We start from the raw sequence: 20479 nt of genomic DNA, 5'->3' as shown, positions 1-20479 counted from the left end.
TACAGGCCTGAAATGCAGGAATGGATATACAGCTTTGGAAAAAATTAAGAAACCACTGCAAAATTCAGTTTCTCTGGTTTTACGATTTATAGGTATGTGTTTGAGGAACATGAACATTTTTGTTTTATTCCGTAAACTACTAACAACATTCCACCCAAATTCCACATTAAAAATGTCACTTGGATCGTTTAATTGCAGAAAATGAAAACTGATTAAAAAAAACAAAAAAAGATTAAATGTTTTCACACCTTGAATAATGATGCTTGACCTTGTTCTTATGAACTGCCATTTTTGAAATTTTGAGGATGGAAGCAACCAGATGCTCACTGTATCCCTCTGCTAGTAAAGCCAGAATTCAACCCTTCTTTTTCTCACTTAAGACTTTTCTTTTCCACTCTTTTGGCATGATGAATAGATTTTTTTTGGTATTCCAATTTCAATTTAAAGTACTACCACCACTGCTTTTGCCATCCAAACTGCTCCTATTGCAAGAGGATAGTGATGACCACAAAAGTGTTTTTTATACTTTATCTCATTGAATAAGATTTGGTTCAGATGATCATCTAATCAGTACCTCATTTAGTAAAATGAGGTGTGATTGTGTTGGAATTCCAGCATAGACACTGGAATGAAATGGCTGCTATACATAGAGATGCTAATTTAAGCAAAAAAAAAAAGAGAGAGAGAGAAAGAAATGGTCTCTTAATTTGTTCCAGAGCTGTATATTAACAAATGACAAAGTTTACCAGACAAAAACATGAAATATCTTTGGTTCATACTGCCTGCAATTAAATACAAGTCAAAGTAAATTTATAAATCATTGTGCCCCCACCCCCCAATTTTCCACACTGTCCCAACTTTTTCGGATTTGGGATTGTACATAGTCTGGTCTATAATATACAAAATTACAGTATGTTTTATTTTTACTATAAGGAAAGACCAGGTTAAATAACCATATGTCAAACCCTTTGGGATTACCATCCTAACTTTTTTTCTGATTTGGGGTTGCAATTTTTATTATACTACTGTAATTGCAATGCACAAATGCAGGGAGCATTTGGCTTTTTTTTTCGAAAGGAAAATTCAAAAAGAAGTTTGTGGTGTTCTTCATATTGGTCTATGAGTAGTTGGTGTGTGAATTAAGTGGTCTGCCTGATTTTATTTTGAAGGGTTTAGTAAATTTTGAGAAGAGCAGATATTATATTTCAATAACTGTACTAAGACTTGGCTCTAAATTGACCATAGGTGTGAATGAGAGTGTGAATGGTCGTTTGTATTTATGTGTCAGCCCTGCAATGACCTGGCGACTTGTCCAGGGTGTACCCTGCCTCTCACCCATAGTCAGCTGGGATAGGCTCCAGCTTGCCTGTGACCCTGCACAGGATAAGCGGCTACAGATAATGGATGGCTGGATGGATGGATGGATGGATGTACTAAGACTCAGCTGGACTGCTCATGATACAAATAGGGCCAAAACATTTAAAGCTTAAAGGTGCTGATTTCAAAGCTGAATTCTGGGCAACATGTTCTATGTCTATAGCTGTTGGAGTTTTGTGATGTTGCAATGCTGCACACACCCTATGTCAGCCTTTCTCAACTGGGGTGCCGTGGCACCCTGGGGTGCCGTCTGGCTTTGTTAGGGGTGCCATCAAAAAATTATATATTCTAACATTGAAAATAAATAAAATGAATTAAAATTCCAAAAAACGATAGTTACACTAATGCAGATCATCGCCGCCTCATGCATCATCAAAATTTGTCTCACGGCCCCCTTTCCCATGTTACAACGTCACTGCCGGGGTCAGCGTATGGTCAGCGTGACTGCGTATATTTTATATGGGGGTGCCTTGAGAATTTGCATACTTCTGAAGGGTGCCGTGACTGAAAAAAAGTTGAGAAACGCTGCAGTATGTATCACTGTTTTGCCAAGATAAAATGTGTCTGCATTTTACGATTCCAAAAATTGCTGAATCAAGCAAGCACATGACCACTGTGGGGCCTGTTTGACCTACTTTAACCAAAACAAGCCAGCATGGGCAAACATGGCAGACTCCACTCTCCCACAAGCTAAAAGCCAGCAAAAAAGAAAAGGAAAGTCTTCCTAGTGAGTGCTACTGCAAGGTAGAGCAAAGTTAGAGGACATGTCATTTTTCTGGACAGATAACTAAATCATTCTATCCAACACTTAGCTATCTTAGTCTTAGAATGCATGGGTTCAATTCCACAGCAATGAGTATGGAGTTATAGGGGCCTTTCATGTGAAATGATCATAACTGTAGATTTGCTTATCTGACCAAGCTTTCTGTTTGAAAATGACTGATACAAGTGTGAGTGATTGTAAGCCCAATTCAATGCACCTACAGATAAACTTGAAGTTTCATCTAAAATAGCAATGTCAGAGACCTGTAGTATTTTTGGATGCAATAACAGATATTGAGATAAGCCTGCTTTAATTTTTCGTGGCTTCTCAGTGAACCCAGAAAGCCAAGAAAAATGGTGATCTGCAGTTAAACAGGAAGATTGGATGCCAACAAAACATTCCCATGTGTGTGGAGAACATTTTATATCAGGTTAGTGTGATGGGTCTGTGCAATGTTTAAATGTATATCTGGATGTTGGTTTTGGATGCAATATATTTTATTAGACCTAATGCTTGGCTATACTAGGAGCGTGTTTATGTACTGATAATGTAGACTTGGCTAAGACCATAAACTATCCTAGGACACTCAGAGCATGTAGTAGTGCACCTCAGATTGCATCTCACATGCAGCACCACACTCAAACTCATTAGGACTAATTGCCATGCACCTGTTCCTGATCTAAGTGCAATCACAACTTGTGCATATAAGGACTCTCCTCACAAACAGATTTTGCAAAATATACAATCTGTTACTTGTATCTGGCATTACCAAGCTTTGATTGCCAGTTTGAAACTCTGGTTTTGCTTTTGCTTTCTGTTTTCATGACCATGTTTTGCCTTGCCTGGTATATCCTGGTTTTGCCTCACCTGATCGCCTGTCTTTGGTTCTGCTCTTTGGCTCATCTTTTGGAACTGTTTGCCATCTTGCTTTCAAATAAACTCTTCCTGTGCTTATATCTATCCATTGCTTATTCATGTGACACTACCTTCTCTCCAGAAACCTCCTTCACCACTTTTGCCTACCTTCTGTCCAGAAACTTCCCCTTGCACTATGTCTACCTTCTCTCCCGAAAGTTAAAATAAAAAAATACATAATAATAATAATAATAATAATCCATCCATCTGTAAATGCTTATCCTATACAGGGTTGCAGGCAACCTAGAGCATATCCCAGCTAACTATGGGCGAGAGGCACGGTACACCCTAGACAAGTCACCAGATCATTGGAGGGCTGACACAGAGACAAACAACCATCCACATCCATCCATCCATTATTTGTAGCCACTTATCCTGTACAGGGTCACAGGCAAGCTGGAACCCATCCCAGCTGACTATGGGCGAGAGGCAGAGTACACCCTAGACAAGTCACCAGGTCATCACAGGGCTGACACACAGAGACAAACAACCATTCACATTCACACCAAAGGTCAATTTAGAGCCACCAATTTGCCTAACCTGCATGTCTTTGGACTGCAGGGGAGACCGGAGCACCCAGAGGAAACCCATGCAGACATGGGGAGAACATGAAACTCCACACAGAAAGGCCCCTGTTGGCCACTGGGCTCAAAGCCAGAACCTTCTTGCTGTGAGGTGACAGTGCTAACCACTACACCACCATGCTGCACTAATAATAATAATAATATTTTAAATAAATAAATGGTCGCTAACAGCTTCATAGTAAAAAATGAGGTCCACCATTTGCAATATGTACGGCAACCAATGGCAGGCAAGATGACAAAAATGGGAAGTGAAATGCAATAAGCATTGAAATAAATATATGCAACATGATTGGCCCTGGGTGGCATGGTGGTGTAGTGGTTAGCACTGTTGCCTCACAGCAAGAAGGTTCTGGGTTTGAGCTCAGTGGCCGACAGGGGCCTTTCTGTGTGGTGTTTGCATGTTCTCCCCATGTCTGGATGGGTTTCCTCCAGGTGCTCTGGTTTCCCCCACAGTCCAAAGATATGCAGGTTAGGTTAATTGGTGGCTCTAAATCGACCGTAGGTGTGAATGTGAGTGTGAATGGTTGTTTGTGTCTATGTATCAGCCCTGCGATGACCTGATGATTTGTCCAGGGTGTACCCTACCTCTTGGCCATAGTCACCTGGGATAGGCTCCATCCTGCCTGCAACCCTGAACAGGATAAGCAGTTATAGATAATGGATGATTGGCTCTCTCACTATCTCATTCATGAATGTAGTTTCTGTATGCAAACAAATGTCTATATACACAAAAAATAATATCAAGTTGCTTCATATATACATGCATGATGAAAAACCAACTGGCCAGATGGGCCAGCAACTTAAAACATCTGCTGGCCCTTCCACAAAGCTGCTGGCCATGGGCCAGAGACTATTTTGACCTCTGTGGGTAATATAATTCTTTTCTGCCATTTTTGAGGTTGAAACTAGCAATGACATGATGTTTGCAAGGCTAGATCACAGCTTGTCCTTCAACCTCAATTTGGCAATATTTGTAATCCGAAGACCCTTCAAGTCATATCAGTTATTCTACTGAACATATTCCTTAGTAGGAAAACAAGCTTTGTGCATGGTTTTCCCCAAAGCTAGAAGCCAGACTTGGATGCAAACCTGTAGGGAAATTAACTAATGTTAGTGGGACCCTCTAACATTTCACAACCTCCGCTGGGCCTGGGATAAGGACTTAGCTTATGTAAGTATAGCAGAATCCTGGGGAAGGAAGAACAGGCAAAGGTCAACTCAACCAGGAAAACTTGTTTTTGAAAAATACTCAATCCATTCCTTGAACTAGATCAAATTAGTCCACAGAGATAGGCAGAAATATTCAAGATGTACTGTAGAAAATAGCTTCTTTGAAGCATTAGGGTTCAAAACTTATTTACTCAGTCGCCTGAAAATTGCTTATTAGGTTTGCTGTGGACTCTTGGTAACTGCTCAGCCCTGGATTGTGTGTGGAGACACTGCATTTTGGCACTGGTGTTGGTCAAATGCAGAGAAGTTTAGCAGAGAAGACCATTATAATGAGGGCTGTTGTATGTTTACAAAATCACACCAGTGCTTGCTTTAAATCTATACACTTATGGTATTGAGTTGAAACACATTTATCCTTACTAAAACTGAGAGTTTTAAGTTACCACACCTAGTTGATTTCTTTAATAACCATAAAAAAGTATTGTGATTATGTTCAGGTAAAATGTTAAAATGAAACAAAAAAGTTGACCACAGTTCTTGTCATTTGATCTACAACCCCAAATCCAAAAAAGTTGGGACAAAGTACAAATTGTAAATAAAAACGGAATGCAATGATGTGGAAGTTTCAAAATTCCATATTTTATTCAGAATAGAACATAAATGACATATCAAATGTTTAAACTGAGAAAATGTATCATTTAAAGAGAAAAATTAGGTGATTTTAAAGTTCATGACAAAAACACATCTCAAAAAAGTTGGGACAAGGCCATGTTTACCACTGTGAGACATCCCCTTTTCTCTTTACAACAGTCTGTAAACGTCTGGGGACTGAGGAGACAAGTTGCTCAAGTTTAGGGATAGGAATGTTAACCCATTCTTGTGTAATGTAGGATTCTAGTTGCTCAACTGTCTTCGGTCTTTTTTGTCATATCTTCCGTTTTATGATGCACCAAATGTTTTCTATGGGTGAAAGATCTGGACTGCAAGCTGGCCAGTTCAGTACCCGGACCCTTCTTCTACATACGCAGCCATGATGCTGTAATTGATGCAGTATGTGGTTTGGCATTGTCATGTTGGAAAATGCAAGGTCTTCCCTGAAAGAGACATTGTCTAGATGGGAGCATATGTTGCTCTAGAACCTGGATATACCTTTCAGCACTGATGGTGTCTTTCCAGATGTGTAAGATGCCCATGCCACACGCACTAATGCAACCCCATACCATCAGAGATGCAGGCTTCTGAACTGAGCGCTGATAACAACTTGGGTTGTCCTTCTCCTCTTTAGTCCGAATGACATGGCGTCCCTGATTTCCATAAAGAACTTCAAATTTTGATTCATCTGACCACAGAACAGTTTTCCACTTTGCCACAGTCCATTTTAAATGAGCCTTGGCCCAGAGAAGACATCTGCGCTTCTGGATCATGTTTAGGTACGGCTTCTTCTTTGAACTATAGAGTTTTAGCTGGCAATGGCGGATGGCACGGTGAATTGTGTTCACAGATAATGTTCTCTGGAAATATTCCTGAGCCCATTTTGTGATTTCCAATACAGAAGCATGCCTGTATGTGATGCAGTGCCGTCTAAGGGCCTGAAGATCACGGGCACCCAGTATGGTTTTCCGGCCTTGACCCTTATGCACAGAGATTCTTCCAGATTCTATGAATCTTTTGATGATGATATGCACTGTAGATGATGATATGTTCAAACTCTTTGCAATTTTACACTGTCAAACTCCTTTCTGATATTGCTCCACTATTTGTCGGCGCAGAATTAGGGGGCTTGGTGATCCTCTTCCCATCTTTACTTCTGAGAGCAGCTGCCACTCCAAGATGCTCTTTTTATACCCAGTCATATTAATGACCTATTGCCAGTTGACCTAATGATTTGCAATTTGGTCCTCCAGCTGTTCCTTTTTTGTACCTTTAACTTTTCCAGCCTCTTATTGCCCCTGTCCCAACTTTTTTGAGATGTGTTGCTGTCATGAAATTTCAAATGAGTCAATATTTGGCATGAAATTTCAAAATGACTCACTTTCAACATTTGATATGTTCTCTATGTTCTATTGTGAATACAATATCAGTTTTTGAGATTTGTAAATTATTGCATTCCATTTTTATTTACAATTTGTACTTTGTCCCAACTTTTTTGGAATTGGGGTTGTACATCTCATTTTATTTTATGAGAAAACTGGACTCACATGTGCCATTAAGAGGATAACCTACCCAAGCATTTCATATGTTTCCACAAAACAGTTGGCCTCATTTTATTAAACTTTTAGGAAAGTTCTGTGTAAAGTTTGTGGAAGCTAAACTGAACAAATAATTTTATCTGTTTCAGAAATGCTGATTTTCTTCATATGCATGTACATACAGTGGTGCTTGAAAGTTTGTGAACCCTTTAGAATTTTCTAGATTTCTGCATAAATATGACCTAAAACACCATCAGATTTTCACACAAGTCCTAAAAGTAGATAAAGAGAACCCAGTTAAACAAATGAGACAAAAATATTAAACTTGGTCATTTATTTATTTATTGAGGAAAATGATCCAGTATTACATATCTGTGAGTGGCAAAAGTATGTGAACATTTGCTTTCAGTATCTGGTGTGACCCCCTTGTGCAGCAATAACTGCATCTAAACATTTCCAGTAACTGTTGATCAGTCCTGCACACCAGCTTGGAGAAATTTTAGCCCATTCCTCCATACAGAACAGCTTCAACTCTGGGATGTTGGTGGGTTTCCTCTCATGAACTGCTTGCTTCAGGTCCTTCTACAACATTTCAATTGGATTAAGGTCAGGACTTTGACTTGGCCATTCCAAAACATTAACTTTTATTCTTCTTTAACCATTCCTTGGTAGAATGACTTGTGTGCATAGGGTCATTGTCTTGCTGCATGTCCCACCTTCTCTTGAGATTCAGTTCATGGACAAATGCCCTGACATTTTCCTTTCGAATTTGCTGGTATAATTCAGAATTCATTGGTCCATCAATGATGGCAAGCTGTCCTGGCCCGGATGCAGCAATACATAATGCCGCCACCACCACCATGTTTCACAGATGGGATAAGGTTCTTATGCTGGAATGCAGTGTTTTCCTTTCTCCAAACATAATGCTTCTCATTTAAACCAAAATTTATATTTTGGTCTCATCCATCCACAAAACACTTTTCCAATGGTCTTCTGGCTTGTGCACTTGATCTTTAGCAAACTGCAGTTGAGCAGCAATGTTCTTTTTGGAGAGCAGTGGCTTTCTTCCTGCAACCCTGCCATGCACACCATTGTTGTTCAGTGTTCTCCTGATGGTGGACTCATGACCTTAGCCAATGTGAGAGAGGTCTTCAGTTGCTTAGAAGTTACCATGGTGTCCTTTGTGATGTTGCCGACTATTACATGCCTTGCTCTTGGAATGATCTTTGTTGGTCGACCACTCCTGGGGAGGGTAACAATGGTCTTGAATTTCCTCCATTTGTACACAATCTGTCTGACTGTGGATTGGTGGAGTCCAAACTCTTTAGAGATGGTTTTGTAACCTTTTCCAGCCTGATGAGCATCAACAATGCTTTTTCTGAGGTCCTCAGAAATCTCTTTTGTTAGTGCCATGATACACTTCCACAAATATGTGTTGTGAAGATCAGACTTTGATAGATCCCTGTTCTTTAAATAAAACAGGGTGCCCACTCACACCTGATTGTCATCCCATTGATTGCAAACACCTGACTCTAATTTCACCTTCAAATTAACTGCTAATCCTAGAGGTTCACATCCTTTTGCCACTCCCAGATATGCATGTGGCAGCGGGGGCGTGGTCAAGCATTGGTCTGTGAATGGAGGGTGGAGTCAGGGAAGGTAAGTGGCAGAATCACTACACCTGATGTTAGTTAACCTGTGTTTGTGTGTCTTCCCCAGTAACCACGCCCTATAAAAAGAGAGAGAGAGCAGAGGAAGCAGACTCTCCCCAACCAGAAGGCTTGTGTGTGTGTGTGTGTGTGTGTCTGTGAGAGCAGTAGATAACAGCTGAAAAGCTTCCATATTAATCATCACTGAAAAGTGTAAAAATAAAGAGTTTGAGAACTCAGTTCTGCCCTGCCATGCTTCTGTGCTCCACCCACCCTAAATGATTGCAACAGTGGTGCTGAAACCCAGGATCCAGAGTACAGAAGAAAACAGCCTCATGGAGTCCTCCCCCTTCAAGGACCTGATCCATGCCCTCGCCATGGCCCAACAGAGCCAGCACCAGGCACTGGTCACCCTCTGGAAGGAGCAGGAAGAATGGTTTGAAGCCCTGGTGGTGGTGCAGCAGGAAGACCGCCAGGCATTCCGGCACCTGCTCGCATCTGTGGGGTCCACCATCACCACCACCGTGGACCCTCCCCACCTAACCCAGGAGAATTTGCAGCAGGCTCAAGAACAGTAAATCCGCCTGTACGACAGAAGCACGGCAGGCCAGAACTAAGTTCTCAAACTCTTTATTTTTACACTTTTCAGTGATTAATATGGAAGCATTTCAGCTGTTATCTACTGCTCTCTCACACACACACACACACACACACACACACACACACACATGCCTTCTGGTTGAGGAGAGTCTGCTTCCTCTGCTCTCTCTCTCCTTTTCATAGGGCATGGTCACTGGGGAAGACACACAAACACAGGTTAACTAACATCAGCTGTAGTGATTCTGCCACTTACCTTCCCTGACTCCGCCCTCCGTTCACAGACCGATGCTTGACCATGCCCCCACTGCCACATACCCCCACCGCCAGACTCAGACTAAGGAGCCGATAACACAACTTTTGATCCCAAATAGCTGCCAGGAATTGGTATTCCCGGCAGCTCACTTTAATCCCATGGCTGGACACTTGGGGCAGGATAAGACACTAGCCCGAATAATGGCCCGGTTCTATTGGCCAGGGATTCATGGCGATGTCCGTAGGTGGTATACAGTGTGCCGCGAATGCCAGTTAGTAAATCCAGCGGCCATTCCAAAAGCGTCTTTGCGCCCTCTACCATTAATCGAGACCCCGTTTGAAAGAATTGGGATGGATCTCGTAGGGCCATTAGATCAGTCAACACGAGGGTATCCCTTTATTTTAGTTCTGGTGGACTATGCAACACGATATCCAGAAGCAGTGCCGCTTCGCAATATCTCCACATGTAGTATTGCAGAAACACTCTTCCACGTCATCTCCCGAGTCGGAATCCCCAAAGAGATTCTGACTGATCAAGGCACTACATTTATGTCATGCACACTGCGGAAACTGTAAGGGTTACTGGGAATCAAGCCAATCTGCACCAACATTTATCACCCACAAATGGAGGCTTAGTCAAACAGTTTAATCGCACCCTCAAAAACATTAATTAAAAAATTTGTAAGCGAGGATGCACGTAACTGGGATAAATGGCTCGAGCCTCTGCTTTTCACAGTGCGAGAGGTCCCACAAGCCTTCTGGTTGGGGAGAGTCTGCTTCCTCTGCTCTATCTCTCCTTTTTATAGGGCGTGGTCACTGGGGAAGACACACAATCACAGGTTAACTAACATCAGGTGTAGTGATTCTGCCACTTACCTTCCCTGACTCCGCCCTCCATTCACAGACCGACGCTTGACCACGCCCCCGCTGCCACAATGTAATATTGGATCATTTTCCTCAATAAATAAATAACCAAGTATCATATTTTTGTCTCATTTGTTTAACTGCATTATCTTTATCTACTTTTAGGACTTGTGTGAAAATCTGATGTTTTAGGTCATATTTATGCAGAAATATAGAAAATTCTAAAGGTTTCACAAACTTTCAAGCACCACTGTATGTTGATCAGTGCAAAGTGCACTCCCAACATAGCTTATTTGCCTTTCGTAATGCCCACAAAATTCCATTAAATTTCAAATGCACAGACAGCTGGGAGAATGAGATAAATGAAGATAGTAAAAGCAGAAAGGCAAAAGTGCAAGTTATTTTAACTAATTCAATGCCAATAAAAATACATAATAATATGTATGGGTAAATTTTCCATCAGCTGAAGTATTAACTATCATGTGTTGGGAACACTTAAACCTGAGGTACATACTAGTGCTTCTCAAACAATTAGAATATTGTGAAAAAGTTCTTTTTTTCATAATTGAATTCAAAAAGGTCAACTTTCATATATTCTAAATTCATTACACATATAGTGAAATATTTCAAGCTTTTTTGTTTTAATTTTGATGATTATAGTTCATGAAAATGAGAAATCCATTATCTCAAATTATAATATTTCCTAAAATCAATCAAAAGAGGATTTACAATACATAAATGTCCAACTTCTGAAAACTATGTTCATTTATACACTCAGAACTTGGTTGGGGCTCCTTTACCATGAATTACTGCATTAATGTGGCATGGCATGGATGCAATCAGCCTGTAGCACTGCTAGGGTGTTATTGAAGCCCAAGTTGCTTTGATAGCAGCCTTCAGCTTATCTGTATTTTTGGGTCAGGTGTTTCTCATTTTTCTCTTGACAATACCCCATAGATTCTCCATGGGGTTCAGGTCAGGCGAGTTGGCTCAAGCATAGTAATATCATGGTCAGCAAACCATTTGGTAGTAGTTTTGGCACTGCGGGCAAGTACTAAGTCCTTCTGGAAAAGGAAACCGGCACATCCATAAAGCTTGTCAGCAGATGGAAGCATGAAGTGCTCTCAAATCTCCTGGTCAATGGCTGCATTGACTTTGGACTTGATAAAAGACAGTGGCCAACACCAGCAGATGACATGGCATCCCAAATCATCACAGACTTCATAAACATCACACTGGACTTCAAACACCTTGGATTCTGTGTCTATCCATGCTTCCTCCTGACTCTAGGACCTTGATTTCCAAATGAAATGCAAAATTTGCTTTCATCTGAAAAGTGGACTTTGAACCACTGAGCACCAGTCCAATTCTTTCTCTCCTTAGCCCAGATGAGACACTTCTGATGTTGACTCTGGTTCAGAAGTAGCTTGATATTAGGAATGTGACAGTTGTTGCCTCTTTCCTGAGGATGTCTTGCATGGTGGCTGTTGATGTACTGATACCAGCCTCAGTCCACTTCTTGTGAAGCTTTCCCAAGTTCTTGAATTGACTTTTCTTGACAATCTTCTCAAGGCTGTGGTCATCCCCGTTGCTTGTGCACCTTTTTCAGCCAGACTTTTCAGCAATGACCTTTTGTGGCTTACCCTCCTTGTGGAGAGTGTCGATGATTGATTGATTGCCCTTTGGACAACTGTCAAGTCAGCAGTCTTCCTCATGATTGTGGTTGCTTGTATTGAACTAGACTGAGAGATCCATGGTATTTATACTGTTTTACTCAAACTCGAAATGAAATAGTCTCATATTTTGCAATTTTTTTAAATGTATTTTTTGTGCTGGAGGCCAAACTTATCAAAATTAATATAGAAGAATGGTTTGACTTTTTAAAATAACTAATGGAAAATATAGAACTTTTTCATGATATTCTAAATTGTTTGAGATGCACATGTACATATGACCCCAGGTCAGGATTCACTTGATGATTCATCAGACCAGCAATATATCATCCAGAGTAGGCTCTCATCCTGTGCTCCTTTTTGGGGGAAAACAATCCCACATCCCACATCAACAATGTGGGGAAAATACACCTTAAGAATGAACAATACCAAAGTCAGACAAATATTGTACCTTTTCATAAGATTTTAGAATTGAGCAGTCTCATCTCAGAGAATGCTAAAGAGCATTTTGATGCATACAGTTTTATATAGCCCAGCTTGCAGGATGGCTCCTACTGTTGCAAAACAAAGGAATTCATTATGATTTTTCCAGCTAGTTTATTTTACCAGGGCACCATGCCCTGCCCTCCAGAACATGGGCCCTGCACTCCAGAACATGCACCCTGCCCTCAAATACCAGTGCCAAGCCCAAATTTATGTGCATCCTACTCATAATTCTTCAGTACTTTCCAAGTGCCTGGCACATATATTCCACTCCAGAAAGAAAGTGTGCCCTCACAAGCATTGTAATGGAAGTAACACATGTTGGCCAATCACAAAACACTATCAGAACATGTTGATAGACATGCTCTATTCACCAAAACAACTGCTGTGTAGGTGGCTATCTTAATGCAGAACTTGATACCTTTGTCCTGCCAAAGGTGCTTACTGAGTCTTGCAAAGGCAGAGCTGGCTTTGGTAATGTGCAGAGTTATCTCAGCATCTAGCGATCCATTGTTGCTGATCGTACTGCCCAGGTAGCACAACTTGTCAATGGACTTGAGTTCTGTGCCATCAATGGTGATAGGTGGTGGAGGTGAGACACCCTGGATGGATGGAGCATGTACTCAATTTTACCAAGGCTGATGGTGAGCCTTACAGGCTGTTGAGAATCTGTCCATAATATGTTGCATTTCCTTGTGGGAGTGTGCAGCAAAGGTGCAGTCATCCACAAATAGAAACTCACACAAAAGGGCCTCAAACACCCTTGACTTCATTTGGAGTCAGCGCGGGTTGAGGATTTTGGCATCAGTATGGAACTGGATGTAGCTGCCTCAATCGCAGTCACTGAAAGCATCAATTAGCATGGCAGAGAAGAGGATGGAGAAGAGTGTGGGGACAAGCATGCAGCCTTGTCAACATTTACAACTTGGAATGGCTTTGACATATCTCCATTTTCTTGGACTATAGCCTGCATTCCATTATGGAAGGATACAATCAGAGTGGTGAGCATCTCTGGAGAACCAAATTTGTGAAGTATCTTAAATAGGCCCTGCTAGTTGAAAGTGTTGAAAGCCATGGTTAGGGCTAGAAACACCAGATGTAATTCCATGTTCTGTTCTTAACACTTTCCTTGCAACTGCCAAACTGCAAATACTATGTCTGTCATTCCTCTGCTTGCTCAAAAACCACACTGGGATTCAGGGATGATGGTGCGTGTGACATGACTGATCAGCCCATTCAGTATGATATGGGCAAAGACCTTTCCTGCAGTGCAGAGTAGGGCTATTCCCCAGTGGTTGACACATAATGTCTTGTCGTCTTTTCTCTTGTGGATATGGATGATTGATGCATGCTTGAAATCTTGGGGGACTTCACCTTCCTGGCAGATAGACTGAAACAGGGCAGTCAGTTGCTCTACGATCACCTCACCTCTGCTCTTGTAGATGTCTGCTTAGATACCATCGGCCCCTGGTGCTTTACCAGATGTTGTCTGTTTCAGGGCTGTAATGGCTTCATCTTGTGATGGAGGGGCACCTAGAAAGTTATTCTCCTGAAGCTGTGGGTGGGTTGCATTTGCCTCCTCAGAGATGGAAGATTTCCTGTTTCATAAGGTGTTGAAGTGTTCCACCCAGCCAGCAAGTATGCCAATATTGTCTGTCTTCTGCATCAAAGTTTTCAGATGGAAGGCCTTTACTAAAGGCCTCTTGTAGCTTCTGCCATAGAGTGTATGTGATGGTAGGTAGACAACTTATGTTCAGCTTTCTGGGTTTTGGGTTCAGCTTTTAGGTGGTTTCAGTCCAGCTGGTTGCCTCTTCTGTACAAGTTCAATGTTCATCTTGCTTCTAACTAGGTGATGGTCAGACCAGCATACAGCTCCTCTCATGCATTTGGTAATATGCACATCTATGTGACTGCATTGGTGAATTATTACATAGCCCAACATGTGCCACTGTTAGGAGCAGGGGTGAATCAATGTGTTCTTGAATTTGTCAGCTTGTTGGAAGAGTGTGTTGGTGACTGTCAGCTCATGCTCAGAACATAGGGTGAGCAGAAGTAGGTGGTTTGAATTGTACTTGCCAGTACCATGGTGGCCCAGTACCCTTGGCCATGTGGATTGGATGACCAAGCAGATGTGGCTACTTGCTAGGTTCAATGAAGGCAGGCTTAGTTTAAGGATTCTTTTATTTCCCCTTTCCCATGTGGGGAGAGCAGTGCTGTCTCTGCAAAGGACTGCTCTGTCATTGTAGGTGGATATGGTCACTGCATCTGCCTTGGTCTACAGTGAATGACCATTATTCTACTACCACCTACTTGCAGAGGTGTACCTAGGAACTTCCACCAGCCTCCTCTACTTGTTCTTGTCACCACTTCATCGCTGCAGGACTTTGTATGCAGCTGGTGACTGAAGCCTGATTTTGTGTAGTCCTCTCACGACCCTCTTACCCGCCAGCACTTTGAGTCCCACAGGTGCAATAGCTGCCACATGAACAGTATTGACAGGTACAGCTTTGTTGTTCATAGTATACATCTCCAAGATGGATTGCCTGACAGTTAGAGAGCTCCATCTGCCCATGGTTTAGAAGGAATTGCTGGATGGCTGTCTTTGGCTCTCCTAAGCTAACATCCTTTAAAAATGAATTTTGTTTTTAGTTCCATCAGGATGTCCAACCACCTCCTCACCAGACTCCAAGGAGGCTGATGGGATGCCAGTTTAGTTGCTGATGACCTGACCCTGAAAAAGGTAGTACTGGATTACGGGTTACCAGCTGGAACACTGACTATTCTTCTAAATAAAGGTATTCAGTATTTTTCTCTCACCATGCTGTAATCTCCAAGAACAGCAAACTATGCAGAAACTGCCTACAAAAGAAATCCTTTCTTAATCTGTTAAAACATACAATGTACATTACAAAAATTTGTTTTTGTCTTGGGGAAGTGAATATGCCTACCAAATGTGGTGCATGTAGGAGAAACTATAGACCCCTTGCACATGACATCATACATCATATGATAATTTCTCCTGGGGGACAACAAGACACCATCTTTCCTGTCTTAAATATGGCTCATTTTTGTGCTGTTTTTCGTAGTTTCAATCATTCAAATAGAGAAACAGATAAAAGGTATTAGGCAGCATGGTGGTGTAGTGGTCAGCACTGTCACCTCACAGCAAGAAGGTCCTGGGTTTGAGCACAGTGGCCATTGAGGGCCTTTCTATGTGGAGTTTGCATGTTCTCCCAGTGTCTGTGTGGGTTTTCTCCGGGTGCTCCAGTTTCCCCCATAGTCCAAAGACATGCAGGTTAGGCTAATTGGTGGCTCTAAATTGACCTTTGGTGTGAATGTGAGTGTGAATGGTTGGTTGTTTTTCTGTATGCATCAGCCCTGCAATGACCTGGTGACTTGTCCAGGGTGTACCCCGCCTCTCGCCCATAGTCAGCTGGGATAGGCTCCAGCTTGCCTGCGACCCTGTAGAATAGGATAAGCGGCTACAGATAATGGATAGATGGATAAAAGGTATTACTGTCTCCCTGAAACTTTGTCTTGATTATGGCTTAGAAACTTGACTTAGGCATTTCTTTGGACAGAAAATATCTCTGATATAGGAGTTGGAGATTTTTTTTTCAAAGCAGTAGAAAGAACCCAGTATGCCTTTTTATCTGTAACTGTCAGTTAATCCCTTTGTTTCACTCCAGCTTTGATTGCCCATAACAATGATGCTATGTGAGAGCAGCTCTCTCCAAGGCCTGCCATACAATTGCAGTGAGCAGCCACTCTTTTGCCATTTTCTTCACTGACAATCCAGTGTTAAAGGTTTTTCAGTCATTCTTTGTGAGTGGTTAACCTGGAATAGATTATAGGTTGTATTCAGTCATGTGACTTTTGCTTGTTAGTTTACTTCTGGTGAATGAAGTGGTGGTCAGGTAAACCGAATTGGCTGCCATTATGCTGTGGGTGCAATTGGTCTTGAGTGATCAATCTCATTAAATCAGTCTCAAATCAGTCTCATTAAATCAGTCTCATTAATAATACCATTAATTTTGGTGCTTAATAATGAATTACCAAACAGCTAAATTATGGTATATTCCAAATTATTATGATCACTACCAATGGAGCAATAATGTATCACTTACCATATTACATAAACGCTACAGCCAATGGCACTCATATACACCTTAGAATTCTTTGAGATTGGATGACTTCAAAATATATATGGAAGCAACAAACAGATGCACCGTTTAACAGAAATTGAATTTATTATAACAATGATAAAATTGGGTAATAGCAATTGAATACATTCCATATGGTCAAGCAATAAATATATATATATATATATATATATATATATATATATATATATATATATATATATATATATATATATATATGTGTGCGTGTGTGTAAGCATAAACAGTGATATATGTGGGTGGATGTGTATGTGTGTCTCTGTGTGTGTGTGTGAATGTTATCTGAGATGTGGGGGAAGGTGGAGAGCCCACCTCGTGGTCCCTCTAGGCAAAGGGATTAGCCCTGGTTGCTAGCTAACCCACTAGCCTATAACATTACTAAATCTACTGAAATCTTGATGAGGTCAAAGTATGTGTAATAATGAAATTAAAGGTGTTAGAAAGGATAGAGAAAAAGCATGCAACAACCTATCTATTAAAACAACTGAGAGAGAACAATCGTAGAACACAATGGTCAGTGTGCACAATTAAACAGTTCCTGAGTTTAAATTCACACTACTTCATAAAGCTAATTCCTAAGACTAGTTTGCCCAAAATGCCAGTCTTACTTCCAGTATCTTGCTTCTATGCAAGATTATGCAGGGATGTCCCAAAATTTTTTGGAGTTCACAGAGCTCGTGGAGGCTTCTGTAGAAAGCAGAGAATTCTTGGTCCAATGCTTCGTCGTTCGTGAGGAAGAGTCTCTGCTCAATAATGTGCACAACGATTAAGTCAGAAGGAATCCGGTTGCTTCTAACTTTTAATTAACTGCTTGGGCGGCAGTCGTAATGTTACTTATAATACAAACAAAACCGGTTGTAACTCAACTCAGTGAGACAGCGCAACTTAGGTATTTTACCGTGGCCAGTGGTAAACGAAAGCGCGCTGATTCTTCTTTCTTGCAAAGCAGACATCTTGATTTTTAGATGTTCTGATGAGCGGGTATCTCTTTATGTCTGGACGGCACGGAATCCATGACAAGAGAGACTGAACTGAGGGTTTCCGGGTCACTTATAGAGTCATGGAGGAAGTGACGTAGGTGATCCCGCCCAGCTGTGACGTAGGTCATTGCGGAAGTTGGTTGATGGGATCTGTAGTTCTAAAAGAGACAGGCTGTACCTACATTCCCCCTTTTGGTCTCAGGGGTATGATGGAGTCGTAGCACTGAGAGCACAGTACCGTACAGTCCACATGTCCATAGTCCTTGAGGTCGCATTCTCTGCACAGTCCATGGTGTCCTGTGAAAACTGTGTAAACTCATGAGTCCTAGTAAGACAGTTGGAGGCAGAGGCATTTGGGCATATAATCAGGCTATAGGCATTTGGGCATATTATCACTCTATCTAACTAGGTCAAAATCACATTGATAAAAAAAAAACATTAAACATTAAGTAACTATGTAGTTTTTAATTTCCTATGCATAAAAACAAGAAAAGAGAAGGAATGAAGGAAAGAAAAGAAGTATTAGTGTTTCAGTTGGTAAATGTGACTGGGAATGTTGGTGTACACTTATGGGTGAGTGAGGCATACAAGCTAGGTGGACAGGATGGGCCTAACTATCGTCCACCCCCCCCCCCCCCCTTTTTGGAGTGAGGACTGTTCAAAAGGCTTGATTTGATTGCTATGGACCCATCGATATGAGGGTGTTTGATTAGGCCTGGATGTCCTAATGCGATACGCGATGGGGGACAGTTTTCCCACGATCAAAAGGTCCCGACCAGTGTGGTAGGAACTTTTTTTTTAGAGACTCCTACCAGCTTGGTAAAGTTGAAATATAGGACTTTGTTGCCTATTTGATATTCGTGATGGGAGGCTTTTCGGTCATAGTAGGCCTTTTGTCCTTTTACGCTCGCTTCAATTTATCTGTTGAGGGGTCTGACCTCTCCTGTAACAGTCCTTTAATCTCAGCCAACTGGGCTTTCAAAGAGTCCAGCTCTGAGCAGAACTCACCAGGTTGGTCTGTGTCACTGTGTCAGTCACCTTTACCCCTACGTTTAGAGCTACGGTCGGAGCACTCCTGCCGTCTCTGGCCAGAGAGGGGATGACGGTCTTGCTGCCAACTGCCTTGTTCCTTACGACCCTTTTCATATGATGGGCGGTTGCCATGGTCATTGTGGCCTTGCCCTCGGTCCCTCCTGACCTTACCTTGCTGATTCTTCCACTCACCCTGGTGATGGACTGGGATTTCTCCAGGGGGGGTCCCCCTTTTGGAGCTTCACCTCCTTCTAAGACTAGCGGGGGCCTGTCTGCATCCTGGAGCCTAAGGACTCTGGGTTCATCATCGTTTCTGCCTGTGGTTTTGACAATGGTCTCCCAGGTCATTTGGGCTAGTTGCCTAATTTCCCTCATCGAATAGAAACCTTGTCGACACGCCAGTGTGACTTGAGTCCGCACACTTGGGTGGAGGTTATGTAAGAAGAGGGATTTGAAGCCTCTATCTTCTTCCAAGCCTGGTGCGCTTCTACTCTGGAAATAGGCAGTACATAGCCATCTATAATATTCATGAGGCGCCTCAGACCATTTCTGTTTAATTTGTATTGCACACAATGTCGCAGAGGTTTCATCCGTGTAAGGCACATATTCTTCCCTCATGTAATTGCAAAGTTTCGAATAGCTATCGTGAACGTTTGGGGTAGCGTCTCTAAAAAAGGCACAAACGCTGCTACTGGAGGTCTTTCAGATCAGTTTAAGTTTCTCTTGCATTGTGGCTTTTGGCAGGTCCATCAGGCATCAGTCAATTTCTTGCAAATAATCATTTCCATTTGTTCTTTTATTGTCAGGATCGAATCGCTCGACATCTTTGGCAAGTAGGTCAATTTGCCGTAAGCAAAGGGTTTAGTGCACGTCCTTGTGCGGCCTCCTTGGCTCTCCTGAGTACTCCCCTATTAACAATTTTTGGTTCCCAGAACATTCCTGGAACACGAGCCTTTGGTTCCAGTTTGGTTCCGGCTACGTTCCCTGAAAGTCATTTTTGGTTCTGTTTAGGTTGTCACTTGGTTGGCAGGAAAGTTTAATTTTGGTTCCCAGAACGTTACTCATGTGGTTCCCATTTGGTTCCCTCACCATTCTCACACCGTCCCTTTATCCTTGTTCATGTCATGTTTGTTCCCTCAACATTTCCATATCATTTCCCATAACCTTGTTGGTTACATGTTTGGTTCCCTAGACGTGCTCCTGATGTTCCCCCAACCTTGTTTATTATGTGTTGGTTCCCACAAGGTTCCCCTACAACATTCTAGTAACCTCGTTGGTTACATGTTTGGTTCCCTCAGTGTTCCCCCAATGTTCTTTCCCTCACCATAATGTTGTCATATTTCTGTAGTATGTAATTAATTGTAAAAGTTTTGGTTGCATGACAACTATTTACTTCAGAACATATAAGCAGTGATGAATGACCAGGAAAATGTTGCAGGACTAGAAAGTTTAATAGAAAAAAATATCAAGAATACAACATTGGTAAGGACATCAGCAACACAGTGCAACATTATTATACATTATAAAACATCTGACAACTATAGACAATTATGAAAACCATTTCTTAATAAAATACAATAAAGGCAAAAAATAAGAAATTTTAGAAATGCCAAAAACGGGTGCGTGTGCATAGAAGTTGGTGTACGTCTTCAATCTTGAGGACCAGCTGACCTAAAAAGAATAAGAAACAAAACGTTTAACACCAACTTAGTGCCAACGTTTCATTTAATTATTGTGAATATTCAGCGATTGATAAAAGACTTAAGT

Source organism: Neoarius graeffei, chromosome 4, assembly GCF_027579695.1.
Source record: "Neoarius graeffei isolate fNeoGra1 chromosome 4, fNeoGra1.pri, whole genome shotgun sequence".
NCBI lineage: Eukaryota > Metazoa > Chordata > Actinopteri > Siluriformes > Ariidae > Neoarius > Neoarius graeffei.
This window is presented reverse-complemented; position numbering follows the sequence as displayed.